This window comes from Sarcophilus harrisii, chromosome 3 (assembly GCF_902635505.1).
Source record: "Sarcophilus harrisii chromosome 3, mSarHar1.11, whole genome shotgun sequence".
Taxonomy (NCBI): Eukaryota; Metazoa; Chordata; class Mammalia; order Dasyuromorphia; family Dasyuridae; genus Sarcophilus; species Sarcophilus harrisii.
The window spans coordinates 333,347,630-333,357,385 of record NC_045428.1 but is presented as its reverse complement, the minus strand read 5'-3'; the positions used below and the strand labels follow the sequence as shown (position 1 = coordinate 333,357,385).

The window sequence follows — 9,756 nt, the reverse complement described above, 5'->3', positions numbered from 1 at the left end:
TGCAGTAGGAGGGCTAAAGAAGTAGTAAAGATACATAGCTTTTATACAAGAAAGTATATTCAATCTTAAACTGACTGCTTAAGAGATGTGTGGATGAAGTGGGAAAGCACTTCAGGCCCAGGGGATTGAACGTGGAAAGTCATGGAGTCTCAAAATGGAATGTTATCCATTCCATATAAAATAGAAAAACAGGAAGTAGACCAATGCCATTAGATCCTGTAGTATATGGAAAAGAGTAAAGTGTGAGCTAAAAAGAAAACTGAAAAATTATGAATTTATGAAAAGGGTTTTTTTTTTGACACCAAATGGAGAATTTTAAATTTAATCATAGAAAAACATTTGAGGGTATTTTGTAGACTTTATCAGCTGAGCAGAGGATTTATTGCAGTGGGGAAACACTTAATGTATAGGCTCTTTCTCTTCTCGCCCTGCCCCCTGCCCTATGGTGGCCCAGAGCCTGGTACCCAGTCGGTGCCTAACTAGTGTTCCTTCTGCTCGCAGACTGGCTCCTGGGTGTGGTGATCTTCTTTAAAATAATAATGGTTCTCTGTGGGGAAGCAGGTTTCTTGGGGAGGTTTTCTGGAGGCAGCCTTAGTTTCCGTTAAAGGTAATAATCACCCAAATGCAGCCAGGTGTTAAAAGTTCAGATCTTTTATTGTGTCCTTCAATAAAGCCTGGCTAGCTTTCTTAGAGGCCTCTCTCTTTCTCCTTGGTTCTAAGAGCTCTTGCAGCTTATCCTTTGCCTCTGCGTTCTTCTGCCTCCAGCCAACGCAAAGGTGGAAGATGGAATGGATCTCTTGTCTCCTTCACTTGGGGCTGGGCTAGGTTTCTGGAGAGCCTTTCAGACCAGCTTGGTCTCAGTGGGGGAAGTGCAGGAGCCCAGCCACAACAGTGGTGTGAGATGAAGTGAATCTGGTTGTGCCTCCGAGAGAGGGCTTCTCCTGAACTGACTTGATGCTCCCCTCTCAATGTTTTCAGCTCAACTCTCCACCGAGCCTCTGTCCACTTCTTAGATGTCATCTCCCAAAGGTTGACTCCTCCCCTCCGAGGGAGGGATTAAGGGAGGTGTGAATTCAGATATCTCATACTAAACCCTGAAACCTTCCAAATGTGTCAACTCCAATGAGTACTTAAATACTTATTACATACTTACCTCTAAAGGTGTTAACACAATCATTCAATCAATTCCATTGAGTTAACACTAGGATTCTAAGATATCCCTTGAGTTATCACCTTGTTTCAAGTTGAGTTAACATTAGCAGGGGATGGTATATATAAAGGCAAACTTAGAGCAGGAAGTTTTTTCATTGCTCTTTTGATCTCGTTAGAGAATTGGTTTGGAAGATAAACTCCCAGAGTCTTTTTGGGAGACAGCCATCCAGTGCGTTCTCTTCCTCTACCAGTGGCTCCCTGGGAACGTTTCAGGTTCAGCCACCATTTCGATTTAGTCAGCCCTTGCTTTTTGGACAGAGCGGTGTGGGCTCAAGGCAGAACACAGGACTTGCCCAGACTTCCGGGGGGACCCAGTCTTCTTCTGGAGCTATGCTAGGATTCCCAGCCAACTCCGGTATCGGGCCTCACTCTGTGCCGGCCCTCCAGGCTCCTGTCTTCACCGCGGCTTCCGGACCCCCCAGTACATCTGCCCCCAGCAATGCGGGATTCAGTTTCAAGACGCCCACCAATAACGGAGCTTTCCCCAACACCCCGAGCTTTGGGCCCGGTAGCGGGAAAGCATCCGGTTTGAGCCCATCTGAGTTCAGCTTTAAGCTTCCTGAAAACGCAAGCTTCATTCAGTCTTCCTCAGGATCTATGCTAGGATTCCCAGCCAACTCCGGTATCGGGCCTCACTCTGTGCCGGCCCTCCAGGCTCCTGTCTTCACCGCGGCTTCCGGACCCCCCAGTACATCTGCCCCCAGCAATGCGGGATTCAGTTTCAAGACGCCCACCAATAACGGAGCTTTCCCCAACACCCCGAGCTTTGGGCACGGTAGCGGGAAAGCATCCGGTTTGAGCCCATCTGAGTTCAGCTTTAAGCTTCCTGAAAACGCAAGCTTCATTCAGTCTTCCTCAGGATCTATGCTAGGATTCCCAGCCAACTCCGGTATCGGGCCTCACTCTGTGCCGGCCCTCCAGGCTCCTGTCTTCACCGCGGCTTCCGGACCCCCCAGTACATCTGCCCCCAGCAATGCGGGATTCAGTTTCAAGACGCCCACCAATAACGGAGCTTTCCACAGCACCCCGAGCTTTGGGCCCGGTAGCGGGAAAGCATCCGGTTTGAGCCCATCTGAGTTCAGCTTTAAGCTTCCTGAAAGCGCAAGCTTCATTCAGTCTTCCTCAGGAGCTATGCTAGGATTCCCAGCCAACTCCGGTATCGGGCCTCACTCTGTGCCGGCCCTCCAGGCTCCTGTCTTCACCGCGGCTTCCGGACCCCCCAGTACATCTGCCCCCAGCAATGCGGGATTCAGTTTCAAGACGCCCACCAATAACGGAGCTTTCCCCAACACCCCGAGCTTTGGGCCCGGTAGCGGGAAAGCATCCGGTTTGAGCCCATCTGAGTTCAGCTTTAAGCTTCCTGAAAACGCAAGCTTCAGTCCAATCTTTGGAGCAGAATTGGAACCAGAGAAGACCCAGAGCCAGATCACTCCGGGCTCTTTCACCGTCTCCCACCCAGTTAGTGGTGGGCCTGAGCCTCTGGTCCCCTTCACGTTTTCCCTGGGTTCAAGCAGCTCAGGCACCAACCCAAGTTTTACTTTCTCCAAAGCAGCTAGCAACTCTTCAACTTTTGCCTCTTCAAGTCAGAATGTGGAGGAGGAAAAGAGGGGCCCTAAACCAACATTTGGGAATTCAGGGAACAGCTTCCCGAGCTTCGCATCACCAGGCTCTGTAGGGGAGCCCTTTTCTATGAGCAAAGCAGTGGGCAAGCTGGGAAGGGATGATGCTAGTGGCCAGGGAGGGTTGCTATCTGGGCACGTGAAAGGGCTGAAAAGGAAGGAAGACCACGACCGGTCACTCAGGAGACGAGACTACGACGCTGTAGATAACGTGGAGTTCTTATCACGGGGAGATCACCCTCCAAAGAAGCGCCCTCCCGGCCTGGCTCGCCGGCGGGGTGGCGGCTTGTTTGGGAGAACGCTGCAGGACAAGCTGAGGAGCAACAAAGAAGGCGGCCGCCTGGGAAGCAAAGAAATAAAAAAGGAAGTGGGGAGTTTAGAATCCAGTGAGACGGATCACGGCGCTGCAGCGGGAGCAACCTCGTCCATGTTGTCCATCCCCCGGCTGAAGGAGGAAGAAATGGATGGCAAAAGTGGCCAGGAAGTGTCTGTCAACAGGGTTTCCCCTTCCCGCCGAGGGAAGAAGGAGAGGGTGGATAGCTCTAGCAGCCTGTCACCCAGCGAGCTCACCGCCATTCAGTGCAAGAACATCCCCAGCTACCTCAACAACAGGGCGATCCTGAAGGAGTATTTTGGTCGATTTGGGAAGGTGCAGCGCATCTATCCCCGGCGCAACCGAAACCTCGCCATCGTGCACTTCTCAGACCACGCGTCTGCTGCCCTGGCTCGGAAGAAAGGGAAAGGCTTGCATAAACACGTATTCATCTTCTGGCACAAGAAAAAAATAAGTCCCAGCAAGAAGGACTTTTCCCCAAAGGAGAAAAAATCAAGTGAGGGGGAAGCTAGTCAGAGCTGTGAAGACTCGCCTTTCCAGCGCTCCCCACTGCGCAAACCCCTCTTGAGACCTGCCACTGGCGGTAGCAGCAGCCTTCTGAGTAAAAGTTCTCCGATTAAGAAATCAAGCCATACCACGTCTCTGCAGTTTGAGGGGGAGCCCTTTGATTCTGAGCCTGAGATCCCAAGCTCAGACAACCTGGGACTGTCAGCAACCACCTTGAGCACCTTGATGGGCACTGTGGCCGAGACGTCGGAGGACAAGTACCGCCTCCTTGACCAGAGGGATAAGATCCTGAGACAAGCTCGCGTCAAGAGAACGGATCTGGACAAAGCGAAAGCCTTTGTCGGGACGTGCCCAGACATGTGTCCCGAGAAAGAGAGGTACATGAGAGAGACCACGAACCAGCTGAGCTCTTTCGAAGTGATCCCTGGTACCAATCAGGTGGACCACGCGGCGGCAATAAAGGAATACAGCCGCTCCTCAGCTGACCAGGAGGAGCCTCTGCCTCATGAGCTGCGTCCCCCGGGGGTGCTTAGCATGACCATGGACTACCTCGTCACTCAGATCATGGACCAGAGCGAAGGGAGGTCGCGCGACTGGTACGACTTTGTGTGGAACAGGACCCGCGGAATAAGGAAGGACATCACCCAGCAGGACCTCTGTGACCCCCTCACGGTGTCGCTGATCGAGAAGTGCACCCGCTTCCACATCCACTGTGCGCACTCGATGTGTGAGGAGCCCATGTGCTCATTCGACGCCAAGATCAACTATGAGAATTTGACCAAGTGCCTGCAGAGCCTTAAGGAGATGTACCAGGACCTGGCCAACAAGGGCGTCCTCTGTGCCAGTGAAGCGGAATTCCGAGGCTACAATGTTCTGCTCAATCTCCACAAGGGCGACATCCTAAGAGAGGTGCAGCAGTTCCGGCCTGATGTCCGAAACTCCCCTGAGGTGAAATTTGCAGTCCAGGCTTTTGCAGCCCTGAACAGCAACAACTTTGCCAGGTTTTTCAAGCTGGTGCGGTCTGCCTCCTACCTGAATGCCTGCCTCCTGCACTGCTACTTCAATCAGATCCGTAAAGATGCATTGCGGGCTCTCAACGTGGCGTATACAGCGAGCGCTCAGAGATCCACGAGCTTTCCCTTGGATAAGCTGGTGCCCATGTTACTGTTCAGAGATGCCGAGGAAGCGACTGACTTCTTGAGTTACTGTGGCCTCAGTGTGTCTGATGGCTGTGTCAAGCTTAATCGGTCCGCCTTCTTGAAACCCGAGGGCTTATCTAAGGCAAAGAAGTGCACTTTTATCACAGAGAAGCTCACTGTCTCCGTTGGAGAGGTGGTGAATGGGGGGCCGTTACCCCCCGTCCCTCCTCACATCCCGGTGTGTAGCTTCAACACGCAGAACAAATACGTGGGGGAGAGCGCAGTCCCTGAGTCTGCTCTGAGTGGACAGAAACCCAGGGTGGAGAGTAGAGGAGGCGGGAAGATGGAAGAAGCCAGCCCTGGGACCGAAGTGCTGGCGCTGCGTGTTCCGCCGCAGCCCTTGCTCTCCCCTCCTCAGCCGCTGCTGATCCAGACCGCCGGGCTGCAGCCAGCCCTCGTGGTTCCTGCGCCTGTGCTGCAGTTGGCTGCCTCGTCATCTCTGTTCCAGCCCGTCGGACAGCCCGAGCTGCCTCCTCCCAAGGCTTGCCCTAGCTACACTGACAGGGGGATCATGGGAGTCATTGAAGACCTTATCCAGGACGTCCTCAGAAGCTACTGTGAAGAAGTCGGCGGGGCCGGAGCTGCCTACACTGCTGCAGCCTTGGGGGTTTCCGAAATGGCCACGGAGGAGGTCTTGGTCCCAGCTACAATGGACATGTTGAGGCAGATCGCTGCTGACGAAGAGAACAAAGAAAGAGCAAGAATTAAAGAAGAACAGAAAACAGTTGAAGAACGAAGACAGAGGGGGGAGAGAGAGCGCCTGCTGGCCCCTCTGAGCCAGGTGCCGGCGACCCAGCTGATGGATGTACAAGAAACCTCTTCCCGGGAGCTGAAGAGCGTCGTGGAGACCGAGAGGAGGACCCGCGTGGCCCGCTGTTCTGAAGACGTCTGCGATCATCTCATGGACCTGTTCTTGGCTGAGGAGATTTTTCAGAGTGCCCAAGAGACCCTGCAGGAACTTCAGTGCTTCTGTAACTTGCAGCAGTGGAGGGAAGCCGTTGCAACCCGGAAAAAACTCAAGAGAAAGAGGAGAGCACTCCCCGCGGCCCCTTGCTGTGTGGACCTCAGCAACAGATTGCAGGCCTTGTCCCCCATTACTGAGTGTCCCATTGCTAAAGAGAACCTGGCCAAAGGAGTCCTGAATCTGGGGCACGCAGGAAAACTGGGGGTCTCCTGCGCCAGGTTGCGGTGGATGAGAAACAAGATGATACATCAAATGAAGGTTCAATATTTCTACCAGCAATTACTCAGTGAAGCCGTGTGGACCCCTCTGGATCTGCCAGCCCTTATTGCCGAGCATTACCCTGGGGAGCGGGAACAGGTGTTCTGGAAGCTGGTGTTGGTGCTGCCCGACAGTGAAGAGCCTGCCTCCGGCTATTCCAGCAGGATTCTAGCAAACTGGCTGAAGGTCAAGTTCATGGGTTACGAAGATTTACAAAAGGGGGCCCGTCACGCTTCCAAGGGGATCCAGACGCTGACCCTGCTGAACGCCTGTAGCACCAAAGGGAATCGAGCAGTCCGGGTCAATGTGTGCATTAAGGTGGCCCATGGCCCGTTGAGCGACTCGGCCCTTGAGGCTACGAAGACGCAGAAGGACCTTCTGGGCACCAGCAGCTTTCTCTTCCTGCTGCCCGCCCCGGGCAAGAGTGACAGGGTGGCAGAGGAGGACGCGTACTGGCTCTCAGCCCTGCTCCAACTCAAACAGTTGCTGCAGGCGAAGCCCTTCCACCCGCCGGTGCCCCTGGTGGTTCTTGTGCCCGGCCAGGAGGGGGCCAGCGTGAGGGACGTGGAGGAAGGTCTGATGCTTCAGGACTTGGTTTCATCCCAGCTAATCTCGGATTACATCGTAGTGGAGATCCCAGGTGCCGTCAACGACCTCCAAGGCACCAACAGGGTGTCCCAGGCCGTCAAGTGGCTGGTGTCTCGCTGCCCCAGCTCCCTGGAGCTCTGCTGCCAGACCCTGCCCCAGTACATCGAGGACGGCGTCGGCCGCGAGTTCAGCGACCGCTTCTTCTACGACCGGAAGGAGCGGCGTGTGGCCGGCCTGGCCTCGCAGGACCCTGGCGCCATCATTGAACTCTTCAACGGCGTGCTGCAGTTCCTGGCGGACGCGGCCTCCTCCGAGCAACTCGGCCACCTGTCCTGGCCCATCACGGAGTTCGCCGAGCCGGGCGGCAACAAGGTGCTTCCTCACCTGCAGTGGAACGCGCCCGGCCACCTGGCCTGGCTGAAGGAAGTCATTCTCTCCTTCCAGCTGCCCCACCTGGACCTCCCCCCGCCGGGCGCTCCGTGGCGTCTCGTGTGCAATATGATCTCCCAGTACGTCTCCCAGATCCCGAGCTGTTGCCAGACACAGCCCATCCTGCAGTCACAGGTGGAGAACCTCCTGAGTCGGACCTACAGCAAATGGAGGAACAAAGACCCGTGGGCCTTGGGCGAGACTGGACCCTGTGTCGAGGAGATTCCGTGGGATGACCTCATCGCTCTGTGCATTAACCACAAGCTGCGGGATTGGAAGCCTCCCAGACTGCCCGTCACATCAGAGGCTCTAAGCGAAGATGGTCAGATCTGTGTCTACTTTTTCAAGACCGACTTAAAAAGCTACGAGGTCCCCAGGTCCTGGGAACACGCCAGGCTGCAGACCCAGAAGGAGATCCAGCGGCACAGCCATGGAGGTTTGGGCGTAAAGCCTTTGGGTTCCGCCGAGAGCCTCTCTGCGGCATGGTTCCACGTTCCCTACTGCGGGGCTAGGACCCCAGAGACCGGCAATGCCAGCCACGTGCCCGACGGCAAGGAGCTGGCCCGCACCGCCTCTGCAGAGGAACTGCTCCCGGGGCGCCTGTCCGCCACCCTTCAGCGGGAGAAGGAAGAGAGCAGGAGGTTCGAAGATCAGCTACGTCATTGGCTGGCCAGAGACCACGAGCAGGGGCCGTACTCGAGCCCCCTCCCCATCTACCTTCCTCAAGCTCTCTTATCCACGCCTCAGACTCTGCAGCCCTTCCTCCAAGTGTCAGCGACCAGCAGCCACCAGGAACAGAAGGCCACTGAGTGGCAGCGGCCAGCCCCGGCCATGGTCTTGTCTCTGAATGACAAGCTGAGACGCTTAGAAAGCCTGATTCAGCGCACTCGAGAGGAAGACCTCGTCTGTGAGCGGCACCTCTCCACTTTGTTGGACATGGTGGACATTTGACAAGCTTGGCAGCTGGGAGGGGACCTGTGGGGAGCTGGCACTAAACTACAAGTGATAATGCCATAAGACCATACAGGTGATAAGGCCACATTCCAAATTCTGCCCTAACCTTTAATAGACAGATATTTAGACATCTCCTAATCACATCCTGGAGCTTCCTATATGACCAAAGACACCTGATCAGCTCATCCTTCGCAGGAAACCAATCCTTTGTCTAGGACCCCCACTCTGTGGTAAGTTTACATAACCTTGCTTCCTTTAGTACTGCTATATAAACGGCGCAAAGAGCTGTTTATCAAACAGCCTCTTTGGAGTGGGCTCCATGGGATCCTCCCTTATATTCTTCCCTTATTTGGGCCCCTTATGGGCTTTCTCTAAGTTTTTTCTTTTGGACCCTGGGCCTTCCAGAAAATCAGTTCCTTTGTAAAATCCCAAGTAGATAATGCACTGGCCAAACCCATTCACGTAAACTATCACCGCCTTGAGACTGGTGATGACCCCACTGATGCTCATATAACCAACATCAATTTTCAACAAACATCGCGACCTGGTTAGCCAATGACGGGTAAGATTCCTCAAGGACTAACCAACCTAAGCCAGGAAGAGAACTTTCTGTACATCCTTCCTATGACGGGTAAGGCTTCTCCCCATAGGAACAACCTAAGCCAGCCACAGGTCGGGAAGTAAAAAATTCTATAATTAATGCTTTTTATATAAATACAAAAAGGGGGACCTGTGGGGAGCCGGCACTAATCTACAAGTGATAAGGCCATAAGGCCATACACGTGATAAGGCCACATTCCAAAGTCTGCCCTAACCTTGAATAGGCAGATATTTAGACATCTCCTAATCACATCCTGGAGATACCTATATGACCAAAGACACCTGATCAGCTCATCCTTCAGCAGGAAACCAATCCTTTATGTAGGACCTCCACTCTGTAGTAAGTTTATGCAACCTTGCTTCCTTTCCTACTGCTATATAAACAGCGCAAAGAGCTGTTTATGAAACAACATCTTAGGAGTGGGCTCCATGGGATCCTCCCTTATATTCTTCCCTTACTTGGGCCCTTAAAGGGCTTTCTCTTACTTTTGTCATTTGTCCCTGGGCCTTCCTGGAAAATCTGTTCCTTTGTAAAATCCCAAGTCGATAGTGCACTGGCCAAACCCATTCAGTACACTACTCCGCCATTGACACTAGGTGATTACCCTGATGCTCATATGAGCAACATAAATTTTCGACAAACATCGAGACCTGGTTAGCCAATGACGGGTAAGATTCCTCAAGGACTAGCCAACCTAAGCCAGGAAGACACGTTTCTGTACATCCTTCCTATGACGGGTAAGTCTTCTCCCCAGAGGAACAACCTAAGCCAGGCACAGGTCGGGAAGTAAAATTTTATATTTGCTTCTTTTTATATAAATACAAAAATGGGTACCTGTGGGGAGCCAGCACTGGTGATAAGGCCATAAGGCTATACAGGGGATAAGGCCACATTCCAAAGACTGCCCTAACCTTGAATAGGCAGATATTTAGGCATCTCCTAATCACATCCTGGAGCTTCCTATATGACCAAAGAAACCTGATCAGCTCATCCTTGGGGGGGAAACCAATCCTTTGTCTAGGACCCCCACTCTGTACTAAGTTTATGCAACCTTGCTTCCTTTCCTACTGCTATTTAAACGGGCAAAGAGC

At 53.3% G+C, this 9,756-nt stretch overlaps 1 pseudogene; it reads left to right on the top strand.

The window, feature by feature from the left end:
* The first annotated feature begins 442 nt into the window (after positions 1-442).
* LOC100920039 lies at positions 443-8,218 on the top strand (annotated as a pseudogene).
* The last annotated feature ends 1,538 nt before the right edge of the window (positions 8,219-9,756 follow it).